Genomic DNA, 11,110 nt, shown 5'->3' on the forward strand with positions numbered 1-11,110 from the left:
TCTTGTAAATTTAGGTTCAGGTTTTTCATGCTGTTCTAATAGTTTTTATTGCAACATGAGATCATTTACTTGGTCTTTCTTTTTTTTTTTTGATGTGTGTACTGAGAGGAATAAATTTGTCCCTCAAGAATGCTTTTGCCAGATCTCACACGTTTCTTCATGATGTATATTCATTTTCATTGAATTGTAGGTACTTTTTTAAAAAATAAGGTTTTTATTGTGAGAATACTGTACAAAGGAGGGGTTACAGTTACATGAGCAGGATAATGAGTACATTTATTGTCAAGCATTGTTGCCTTTTCCTTTGTTTTCCCCCTACCATTACTTTTATCCCATCACCATAAATATATTCCACCACACCCCCCAAACCCATGACCCGCCTAAATTGCAAAGTTCTTTTTTCGACATAGAGTCGAAAAAAATACCATTGTTGCAATGGATCAACCTGGATATCTGTTTTAAAAATTTGCTTTTTCAGTTCCCCTCCCCAAATTATATAAACATCAAATACTGTGAAAACAGGTTATACCTCACCTCCTCACATCCTATCACAGTTCTTCTGTCAATATTACTTTGTCACACTTGCATAATTTTTAAGTGTTTCTCCTTTTTAAATTTAAATTTTTCTTTTTCCATTTTTTCTTGTTTCTTTTTTTTTCTTCTCTTTCTCCTCTCATTCTGTCCAATCCATTTCCAACTCTTTGAAATTAGGACTTGGTTAATTTCACTATACTTTTACCTTTCTACAACTCTCTCACCCCATTTTTCCCTAAACCTAATAATTTCTGGTATGCCAAATTATTCTTTGTTGTTCTTAGCCCATTAATACTTACTTGTTTGATGTTGAATAGACTGTATCTGTTGCACTACATTGTATCTGTAGCCTTTGACTGTGCAATTACAAGACTTGGTTGATGCTTTCCTTAAAATAGTGTTCTAGCACACTAACACTAGTGTTACTTTCATACCAAATGAACAGAACAAGCTGGAAAACACAAGAAAAATGGCAAGTCCGGGTATCTCGACTCCAACTCAGGGTAATCAGGTGACTGAACAGATAATGAATAATCCAGAGGAGAACTCCCAAAAAACTCTACAAACACTACTGGTAAACATGGTGAATGAAAAGTTTGAAAACCTTGCAAAGAACTCAGTGTGAGAGTGATAGGGAGAGAGAGGAAGAAAACCAAAGTTTAATACGGGAAACCAATGAGCATGAGGAAGCTACTCATAGATTGATACAAGAATTGCATGAGCAGGCTGAGATCAATCGAAGAGAACTACATGAAATGCCTGAACATCAAGAAGATAATCAAAGAGTAATACAGGAATTGAGACAACAGGATAAAAATAGACAAAGATCAAGAGAGGCATTCATGGAATCCATAAAAAGACAGCTGAAAGAACTCAGGGAGACCACAAAGGGCATGCTGAATGGAGCCCAACAGAAGGAATGGGAGTCCAAGCAAACCATAACCACACAATAAAAAGAGAATAAACACTAAACACCAAATTAAGGAATTAAAAATTTCATACCAGATCTAAAACAAAGCACGAACAAAGAATTTGAAGCCATCGAAGCAAACCGATTAGAAGGAAAATTAATAAAAAAAAAAAACAAAGAAGAAATTCTTGACAGTAGGTTAGACCAGGCAGAAGATCAAATCTCTAGGGTTGAAGTCAGCCTAGCTGTTATAGAGAAAGAACATACATGTATGCAAGACTAGTCAAAGAAATATGATAGATCTATTCAACATTTGGAACAAATCATCAGAAGGCCTAATTTGAGGATAATGTGTGTAGAGGAGCACCTGGAAAGAAACAAAACAGAAAGAAATGAAAAAAAGGGGGGAGGATTGGGTAAGGGTGTGGGGGGAGGTTGGGAATGGATGGGGAGGGGAAACCAAGGAGGAGGCTACAATACTTCATAAGAAATGTACTCATTATCTTGCCCATGTAATTGCAACACCTCGCTACAGTATTGTAACAATAAAAAAGGAAGGAAAGGAGCAAGGAAGGAAGAGGGAATAAGGAAAGAGAAAAGTAACAGAATGGACTCTAGAAACATAATTGTCTTTTCATAGATTTTATAAAACCAAGAGTACTTGAGATAATACCATACAAGTACCTTAGTATTTCTATTTATTGGTAAATATTTTCCATTAAATGTATTATTAATAAATTGTCTTTTTTATAACTTCAATTTCAACAGATGCTTTTAAATTACCTATAAAATTTAAACCACCTGACAAATATAGGGAAGAACTAAAGTTATGTCTTTGTCAATGGAAAGGCTCTGCACTTGAGATATGGTAAAGGACAAAGCAGTATGGTAAGGGAAGTTTACTAAAAATATACACATTCATATAAACTAAAATATTTATGAAAACCTAAAAGAAGCAAAGGTCACTTGTTTATATAAACTTGAAAATTTGCAAGCCTAATAAGGCATAAAAAATTTTGTATAGAACAATAACTTGTTTATTTTAATTTTTACTTGTTTGTTTTCTTAATCTCAAAATATAATCTCAGCTACTTACTTTTATTTCTGTTTTTCATCTAGCATTAGCTAAAACAATTCACTAAATTATTGTTAATGACAAATTATCTTAGCAGCAAAGGAGAAAAAGATTCTTCAAAAAACTCCTACTGACGAAGTACAAACTTAACAAACAGAAGATTATTTTAAGCAGATAACACCAAAAAGTTACCTCACCAAAAACAAACAAAAATCATGAACTCAAAAAGCAAAAGCCATCATTGATAATCTCACAGTGCTTCTGGGAAAACAGTCACCTACAATATTCAGGACCACAACAAGAAAGTCAGTTTCCCTAGGGAGCTCCAAAATAGAATGAGCACTTCCCATTCTCATGCAAACTACAACAGAAATTTCCAAATACACCTACTTTTCTCAGCTTCTCAGAGTCTTAGAAACTAGTACCCCAAGCACAGTAACTGTGATATTTTTTGGTCAAGTGTTTCAAAGATAACATCAGTTTTGTTTCAGGAAAGAGCCTTGAAAGGCTGACATCTCACAAATGGCAAGGAAACAATGGAAGATCAAGGCCAAGGATACAAGCAGCAAACCTTACTAGAGGGACAAATTTTGAATTCATAGGATACAGACCATTCCAATTTCTAGTCCCTCACAAATAGCAAAGGCTGTTGGCCCTGATGAAAAGGAATGGAAAGACTTAGAAAAAATTATATTAAGTGAAGTAAGCCAGGCACAAAGAAACAGAGGTCCCAAGGTTTCCCATATTTGCATTAACTTGTATATGATGGAGACAAGCAGAAAAGGTCAGATGAGTTGATGTTAGATGAAATGAACCCCAGGATAAATATTCAAATAATTTTTCTTTCTTGTGATTGTTTCTCACATATTTATAAGATGATTACTTTGTTGCTTTGTATGTCCCTCCCGCATGGTTTAACTCCTGCTTTCACTGTATTTCATGTTGGTATATTTTGTGGAGGGGAAGGGAAAAAAGAAATCATTCAAATAGGGATACAGTTGGACCCATTGCAACAATGAGATATACAAGTCTTTATGTCAACAAAGAACTTTACAATGTTGGCCTGCAAGAGGGGTGCCGCGGGGGAGAATGGCAAAGGATGAGAAGGGGAAACAAAGGAGGAGGCAACAATGCTTGCTAAGAAATGTACTCATTACATTGCCCATGTAAATATAACTCATCTGTATGGCATTTTCACAATAAAAAAAGGAAGACAGTGGGAGGGAGAAGTAGGGGAGGTGAGAGAGGGAAGTGATAGTAAGAGAAAAAAAACAAAGGAAGGGGTAACAATCTTCAAAAAAATGTACTCATTGGCTTACTCATATACAGCATATTTACAGTAAAATAAAATTTTTAAAAAAGAAAGGAAAAATCCTAACAGAAAACTAGGCTTGAAAATAGCAGAGAGGGCCTGGGAAGGTGGCTCAGTGGTAGAGTGCTTGCCTTGCATGCCAGATGCCCTGGGTTTGATTGCTCAGCACCACATAAGCAAAAAAAAAAGCCGGAAGTGGCACTGTGGCTCAAGTGGTAGAGCGCTAGCCTTGAGCTGAAGAGCTGTAGGACAGAGCCCAGGCCCAGAGTTCAGGCCCCACAACCGGACCCAATACATAAATATATAAATAGAAAATAGCAGAGAGGATCTTTGTTCTCACCTTTCATGCAGATCTGGTGATACATGAGAAAAATCCTGAGTGTTTCACATCCAAACAATGAGCTTCCATAATATTCCTATATTATCAACTGAGTTCTGAATTCTGTCTGATATATTTTTGAATTAAGCAGTATACTACACAATGGTAGATGGATAGATATAGATTTAGATAGATAGATAGATAGACAGACAGACAGACAGACAGACAGATAGATATATAGATACATAGATACATAGATAAATAGATAGATACAAAGATAGGGGAAAAAACTGAATTGGCCTCAACATTGGGCCATACCAGCATCAGAAATAGTAAAGTTTAAAATCACTACATACCAAATACTCAATCTGTTTTTGTGTAGGACAGCTGTATAATGATAAACACTTAGAATCCCATGTAAACAGGTTAAGCCAACACACAGGCCAGCAGTTTTCTCCTAGCATCAGGCTCTCTCCACACACACAACTCAGTCACACTTTCTGTACACACTCAGAGCTCCCAAGGGGTTCTAGTGTCTGTCTGCACAATTTAGGATGTTGAGAAAACAATGTGAAGGGAAGAAGAAATGTAGGGAAGGGGAAATGGACAGTAAAGACCATACAACAAGCTAAATACTTCCTGTTGCTGAAGATGACAGAACTTCAATGTCCCATGGAAATGTGCAAATTACCTTCAGGTAATTCTCCATAAGATGAGGGTATGAGGTACGCATGCAACTCTCCTCGCATCAGCTCTGAGGAAATTCTGAGGGCGCTCATTCCTGATATGATGTTTATTTTAGTGTATATTCAGGGGTCTCCTCTCTTGCTTCAAGATGACAGTGAGACACAAAATGTCTAGTAGAAGCATGCACAAATATATTGAATAACAAGATACCAGCATTGCCTGATAAACCAGGTAAATATAGTATAGAATTTTACATTTGCCCTGCATCAAGATTCTGGTTGGATTCTTTATATCCAGATCCCATCAAACACAAGATATACAGTCTTACTCCTATAGATACCTATAGCAAAGCTGGGGCCTGGGTCATCTTCTTACTAGTATACATGGGAACAAATAAACACCAAAAAAACCTAAAAAACAAGGAAAAACCATAGGCATGTATGGTGAATGGAGAATATAATCAGAGTGTTTGTTAAAGTGAACAGATCTGGTATAAGTGGTCTGACTTTCTTTGTGATAACAAGCATAATAAAAAAATGACAGACATGGCACAATAAAAACAATTCAAAATTAAGGAAAAATTGTAGCCCATTTATTATGGAACAGCAAAGAAACCTACAGCACTGAAACTGGTGAGCCTGAAAGTGAGTCACATTGGAAGAATTATACAGTGTGCTGCCTCGCCTCTATTACTACTTCTGATGAGTTACCATTTTACTTAAAAAAGAACAGGACTATTTTAAATGCACAAAATCCTTTGTAAAACACATACTGGAAACTGGAATTATGTGCAGACTGTGGCAGTGATAGGATGTTGCCTGTTTGCCAAATTGACTGACAACATGCAGAATTTTTATTTTGGGTGCTATTGAGACTGAAAATGAAAACTTGCTGTCTGCTACATAATTACTCTGTCACATGAGACATTCCTTATCTGCTTTTGTTTTTCAGGCAGGGTAGCATGCTATTGGTCTGGCAATGCACTTTCAACTTCTGACATTGTGTTCATCATAATATGGAAGAATGAGTTTGGATTTTTTTAGAAATATTCACTGAATCTTAAAATAAAGGATTATTTTGATTTGGGAAGGGGTCCAAGATGTCCCCTTCCTCATTGACCACCACCCAGTAACTAACCTGAACTCCCAAGATTATAAATTGACTTAAGTTGAAATCCAGATAGAACTGAGACCGCTGTAACTATCATTTGGTTATGCATTATACAGCCCAGGGATGTTTCCAAACACCATTAGGATTTCAAGGCTTTCTCTGGTAAGCCCTTGACAATTTATTTGTCCCTTAAGATGTTATTCAGAGACACATCAGGTTCAGAAACAAGTTCCTACAAACACCAGAAGTAAGGCAAGTAAGGCTGAATAGCAGTTGAAAATATATTTAATGGTCACATAGATCAGATAGATCTCAACCCCTCTTAGATCTGACGTTTTTCTCTTCCCAGAGGATCAGAATATAAGCACAGTACCACTGAGGCAGTGTCGCATTGGTTTTGGTCCTGTCTTCAACTTGATTCAAAATTACAATAAGTTAAAGTCATTAGCATTAAATTGATATCGCTCATTTCCCATATTGCCAAATTTAGCAGTCTCGTTGAAATCATTACAAATTAGCTTTCATTGTCATCCAGAAGACCTATCTTCTATCCCAACCACTTCAGGAATTTCACCTAGATATCTGTGCCTCCCACCCTCACAACTAGATCAATTGAGAAACAAAGTCATATTTAAAATGTGTCACAATGTTTTAAATCTTTAAAACATCTATCTTTTCCTCACCCTTGGAGTTGCCCTGTCCTGACCAGCTGGGTGTAAGAAGTATAGGTGAGCCTTTCCATTCTCTTGATAATAGCAGAAAATTAGACACATGTAACATGAAAGAGATACATGAGGAATAGGGTGTTTGAAAGTAAGTGATTTGCCCTGAATTTGATGTGGAATGATCAGAGGGCAGTGGATATATGAATGTGCTGAAGTTCTTGGATAATATCAAACTGTAAGTCCAAGTAAAAATTGTACCTGGTGACATGGCAAATCAAAAAAACAGAAGAAATGATGAATTTTTCTGGTAGCAACATGCTTTTGCTTCAGCCCTCTAGCCATCTAACCAGAGGACATGCTTACTAAACCCTTGATATAGATTTTCCTCTGCTTTGCAAATTTTCCTATGTAGCAAAATTTTCCTTTATGAATTTAAGTCAATATGGAAGAGTTGGACTCAGCCTTTATACCTGCTTTTGGAATGAATCACATTTTACTTTGTGTATATGTGTGTTTTAGAAGAGCCTGAAGTATGATTTGATTGAAAATATGACAATTTCTATATCTCTTGGCATGTGAATGAGATGTTAAATGCATAGAGATATTAAACAAGTTAAAAATATCCACAAATTCTATTCTTTCTATATCTTCACTTCTCTGCATGTTCTAAATATGAAGCACGAAATTATTGCTTTACTCTTATCTGTTTCAAGTATCATGACACAAAGATTGAAAAACTCAAGTGAAATGGTCATCATCCTTGAATGCACCAAGAGATCTATTCAAAGGACAGTAGACTCACCACAGCTTCTGCTGTATGGATGAAAAACACTCTCTGGGCTAAACTAAGATATGTGGGCACAGAGGAAATATGAGGATTTTCTGAGTTGGGCTGGTCCTACAGCTGTTCCCAGCTTTACCCAGCTTTGCTGATTTGCATATGCTCAGAGCACAGCCTACTGCCACAATGACTTCATAATAGGCTGCTCACACCCTCTGCAGCAGTCAGTCCCAGTCAGCACACAGCATGGACATGAGGACCCCTGTTCAGCTCCTGGGACTTCTCTTGCTCTGGCTCCCAGGTAGGGAAGGACAGCACTCCTCCCATCATTTGTGTTTAGTGCTGCCTGGGTCTTCATTGTAGGTCTCCTATAACATGACTAACTGTGTGGATATTTGTGTTTATGTTTCCAATGGCAGGTTTCAAATGTGACATCCAGATGACCCAGTCTCCATCATTCCTGTCTGCATCTCCAGGAGACAGAGTCTCTATCACTTGTCGGGCCAGTCAGGGCATTAACCAATATTTAAACTGGTATCAGCAGAAACCAGGGAATGCTCCAAAGCTTCTGATCTATAATGCAAAGAATTTAGCCTCTGGAATTCCATCAAGGTTCAGTGGGAGTCAATCTGGGACAGAGTTCACTCTCACCATCAGCAGCCTGCAACCTGAGGATTTTGCCACTTATTACTGTCTACAGCATAATAGTTTCCCTCCCACAGTGATACAAGCCATAACAAAAACCTCCCAGGGAAGCAGAAGTGAGAGTCTGGGCTGCCCAGCTGCTGATCCTTGGTGCCTCCATCTGCTGATAGAGCTTCTCCGATGTAGCACAGCTATGAACACTTTCGAGGTTTTTCATTGAAATGTGAAGGCTCCTCTGAATTTTTGTCCCTTTTCTCTTCCTCTATCCCAGATGTACAAACATGTCCATGTCTATTCTCATATAAAGTCATCCTTTCTGCTTCACACAGTACAGAAGCCAGGCAACAATCTCTAGGAAGGAATTGTTTTAGTACTGGAAATGAGTCTAATCATTAGGTTATTAACTCCTAGGTCATCAGAGAAGTTGGAAGGAGTGTGGCATTCTCTGGTTCAGTGAGGCTGTCTTAGGGTTTTGAGCACATAATCCTGTGATTCTCCACCCTGTGGAAAATGTCAGGGTGAGCGGCTGATGCTCTTACCTGACCCAACTGCCTCTCCAGGGGAATTCTCCAGGCCTCACCTCTGATCACCTGGCAGCATGCTTATGTGAAGAATTATGCAAGTCTCTCCAGTTCAACAAATCTCATCATAGGATGACATAATGATGGACTCTTCAGGAAACAAAGGAAAGAAAAAGGAGTTGAGGTTCCACACACAATCATAATGTTCATGATGTATTGAGATAGCTGATTGTCAACAATGGTCAGTTTCCCCCAACTGTCAGAAATATTCCACCTAAGTGACTATGGAAATACATTTGAGTAGCTTTGTCTCCTTTACTCTAAAAAAGATATTTTTCTATAATTTTCTATAATTTCTATAATTTTTCTAGAATTTGGAGGAGACCATCCTGTATAATTTTGTATGTGAGGATATGATAGAAAATATTTCAACATTTAAATCAATCTGATGGGGAAAATGTTAAAATATCTCACCACTTATTATGATACTTACTATTCATTTTTTACATATGTTTCAAAACACTTTGGTATTTTTTCATTATTTCTGTCTTCCTTAGACACTAATAGCTTTTGCATATTGTGAATAGATGTTGCCTTTTAGAAGTATTTTAATATATTCATATTATATTTGTTTCTAATCATGTTCGGATTGTGAATTTTATAGATGAACCTACTGTATTAAAATCAATAGAAGTGGAGCTGATGCTCCACTGGTAGAGTACTAGCTTAGGGACAACACCCAGTCCTGTAGTTCAAGACCCACTTCCAACAACAGCAGTCAAAAATACAATCAAGAAGCTAGGCACAGGTGGCTTAGGTCTGTAATCCAAACTACTCAAGAGGCTGAGATTTGAGGATCACTTTTTGAAGCCAGTCCAGGCAGGCAAGTCCAGGAGACTCTTATCTCCAATAAACCAGAGTACAGGAAGTGGTAGAGTGCTTGCCTTAAGCTGAAGAACATAGGGACAGTGTCCAGAGCAAGGGTTCAAGACCCACAACTAACAAAAATAATACAATCATGTAATTTTAAAAGAACTGTCCAATTTAACTTCCTCAAATCATTGTCCTTGAGAGAAGGAGGAGAGAGAAAGTGGGAAGGAGGATTAGGAGTAAGAGGTAGAGCAGAGCAGGATGAAATTTTCCCTTTCTTAAGACAAATTTTGACAATGTGCAGAGGAGAACATAGGCTGAAAAATTTGAGGATGTATGATCAAAGGTCAGAGGAAGTTCATGTAAAGTAAGCTGAAGATTGGAAGACATGTGAAACATTGCAAAAACAGCAATGTAACCAACCCTTGCTATAGGTGAAGTGACATGAAACTCACACAAATATATTGTGAAGCTGGTCAAGTTGGTAATACTGGGGTTTAAAACTCAAGGTCTTTGATCCATTTGGAGTGGATTCTGGTTCAGGGTGATATATAAGGATTTAAATTCAGTTTTCATGTTTCTATACATGTATAACCAATTCTGACAGCACCATTTGTTGAAGAGACTGTCATTCTTACATCCTTTGTTTTTGGCTACCTTACCAAAGATTAGGTGGCCATGGGTCTGCGAGTCCTTTCTGGGGCTTCAATTCTACTCCAGTGTTCTACAAGCCTGTTCATGTTCCTGTACCAAGCTGTTTTTGTAAGTACAGCTTTATAATAGAGTTTGAAGTATTGATATTCCTCCAGCAGTGTTCTTCCTGCTAAAAATTGCTTTAGCTATTCAGGTTTTCTATTATTCCACATGAATTTTTGGATTGCTTCTTTTTGTTGATTGAAAAATGTTGTTGGGATATTGATGAGTATTGCATTGAATTTTAGATAGATCTTGGAACTATTGCCATTTTCACAAGATAATCCTCCCAATCCTTTATTATGAAGAGAGTGGAGAGAGCAGACCACCTTGTTATAATCTTTAGAGGACATAATTTTAACTCTTCACCATTTAGTATAATGCTGACTGTAGGTTTGTTATATATAGTCTTTATTATATTGAGGAATGTTCCATGAGTTTCTAGTTTCTCCAAAGCTTCCTCCATAATGGACCATCCACAAGTTTTATGTTTCATTTTCAACATAGAGTCCATGAGTACCATTGCTGCATTTGTTCACCTTTTGTGCCTACATTTCTGTGACTCTCCTTACCTTCCAAAGATATATGAACTAACTAGCAAACAAGACAAGAAAAGAAACACAGTAATAAAGAAAATATGTCTTATTTCCATGTTTTGAGGTCCTTTTTATAAATGTTATTTTGTATGGTCAGAAATAAGGATACTGGATGACCCATTGTAACAATGAGATGTACAATACACTATGTTGAAAATGAACTTTACAACTTTTCTTGGAAGGTGGTTGGGAGAAGTTGGGGAGGTGGGGAGGGAAAAGGATGGTAGGGGAAAAAATAAGAGGTAACAATTTTGGATAGGAAATGAGCTCATTACAATACTGGATAGGGAATGGGCCCATTACCTTGCTCGTGTAACTGTAATCCCTCTGTAAAATATCTTTACAATAAAAAATATATGTTTCAAGTAAAAATAAGTGCACAGGCATTGTGT

The 11,110-nt window shown here is 37.2% G+C and overlaps 1 pseudogene; it reads left to right on the forward strand.

Annotated features, from left to right (window-relative positions):
* Positions 1-7,624: 7,624 nt before the first annotated feature.
* Positions 7,625-8,205, forward strand: LOC106000760 (annotated as a pseudogene).
* Positions 8,206-11,110: the final 2,905 nt, after the last annotated feature.

This window comes from Dipodomys ordii, unplaced genomic scaffold (assembly GCF_000151885.1).
Source record: "Dipodomys ordii isolate 6190 unplaced genomic scaffold, Dord_2.0 Scaffold237, whole genome shotgun sequence".
Classification (NCBI taxonomy): Eukaryota; Metazoa; Chordata; class Mammalia; order Rodentia; family Heteromyidae; genus Dipodomys; species Dipodomys ordii.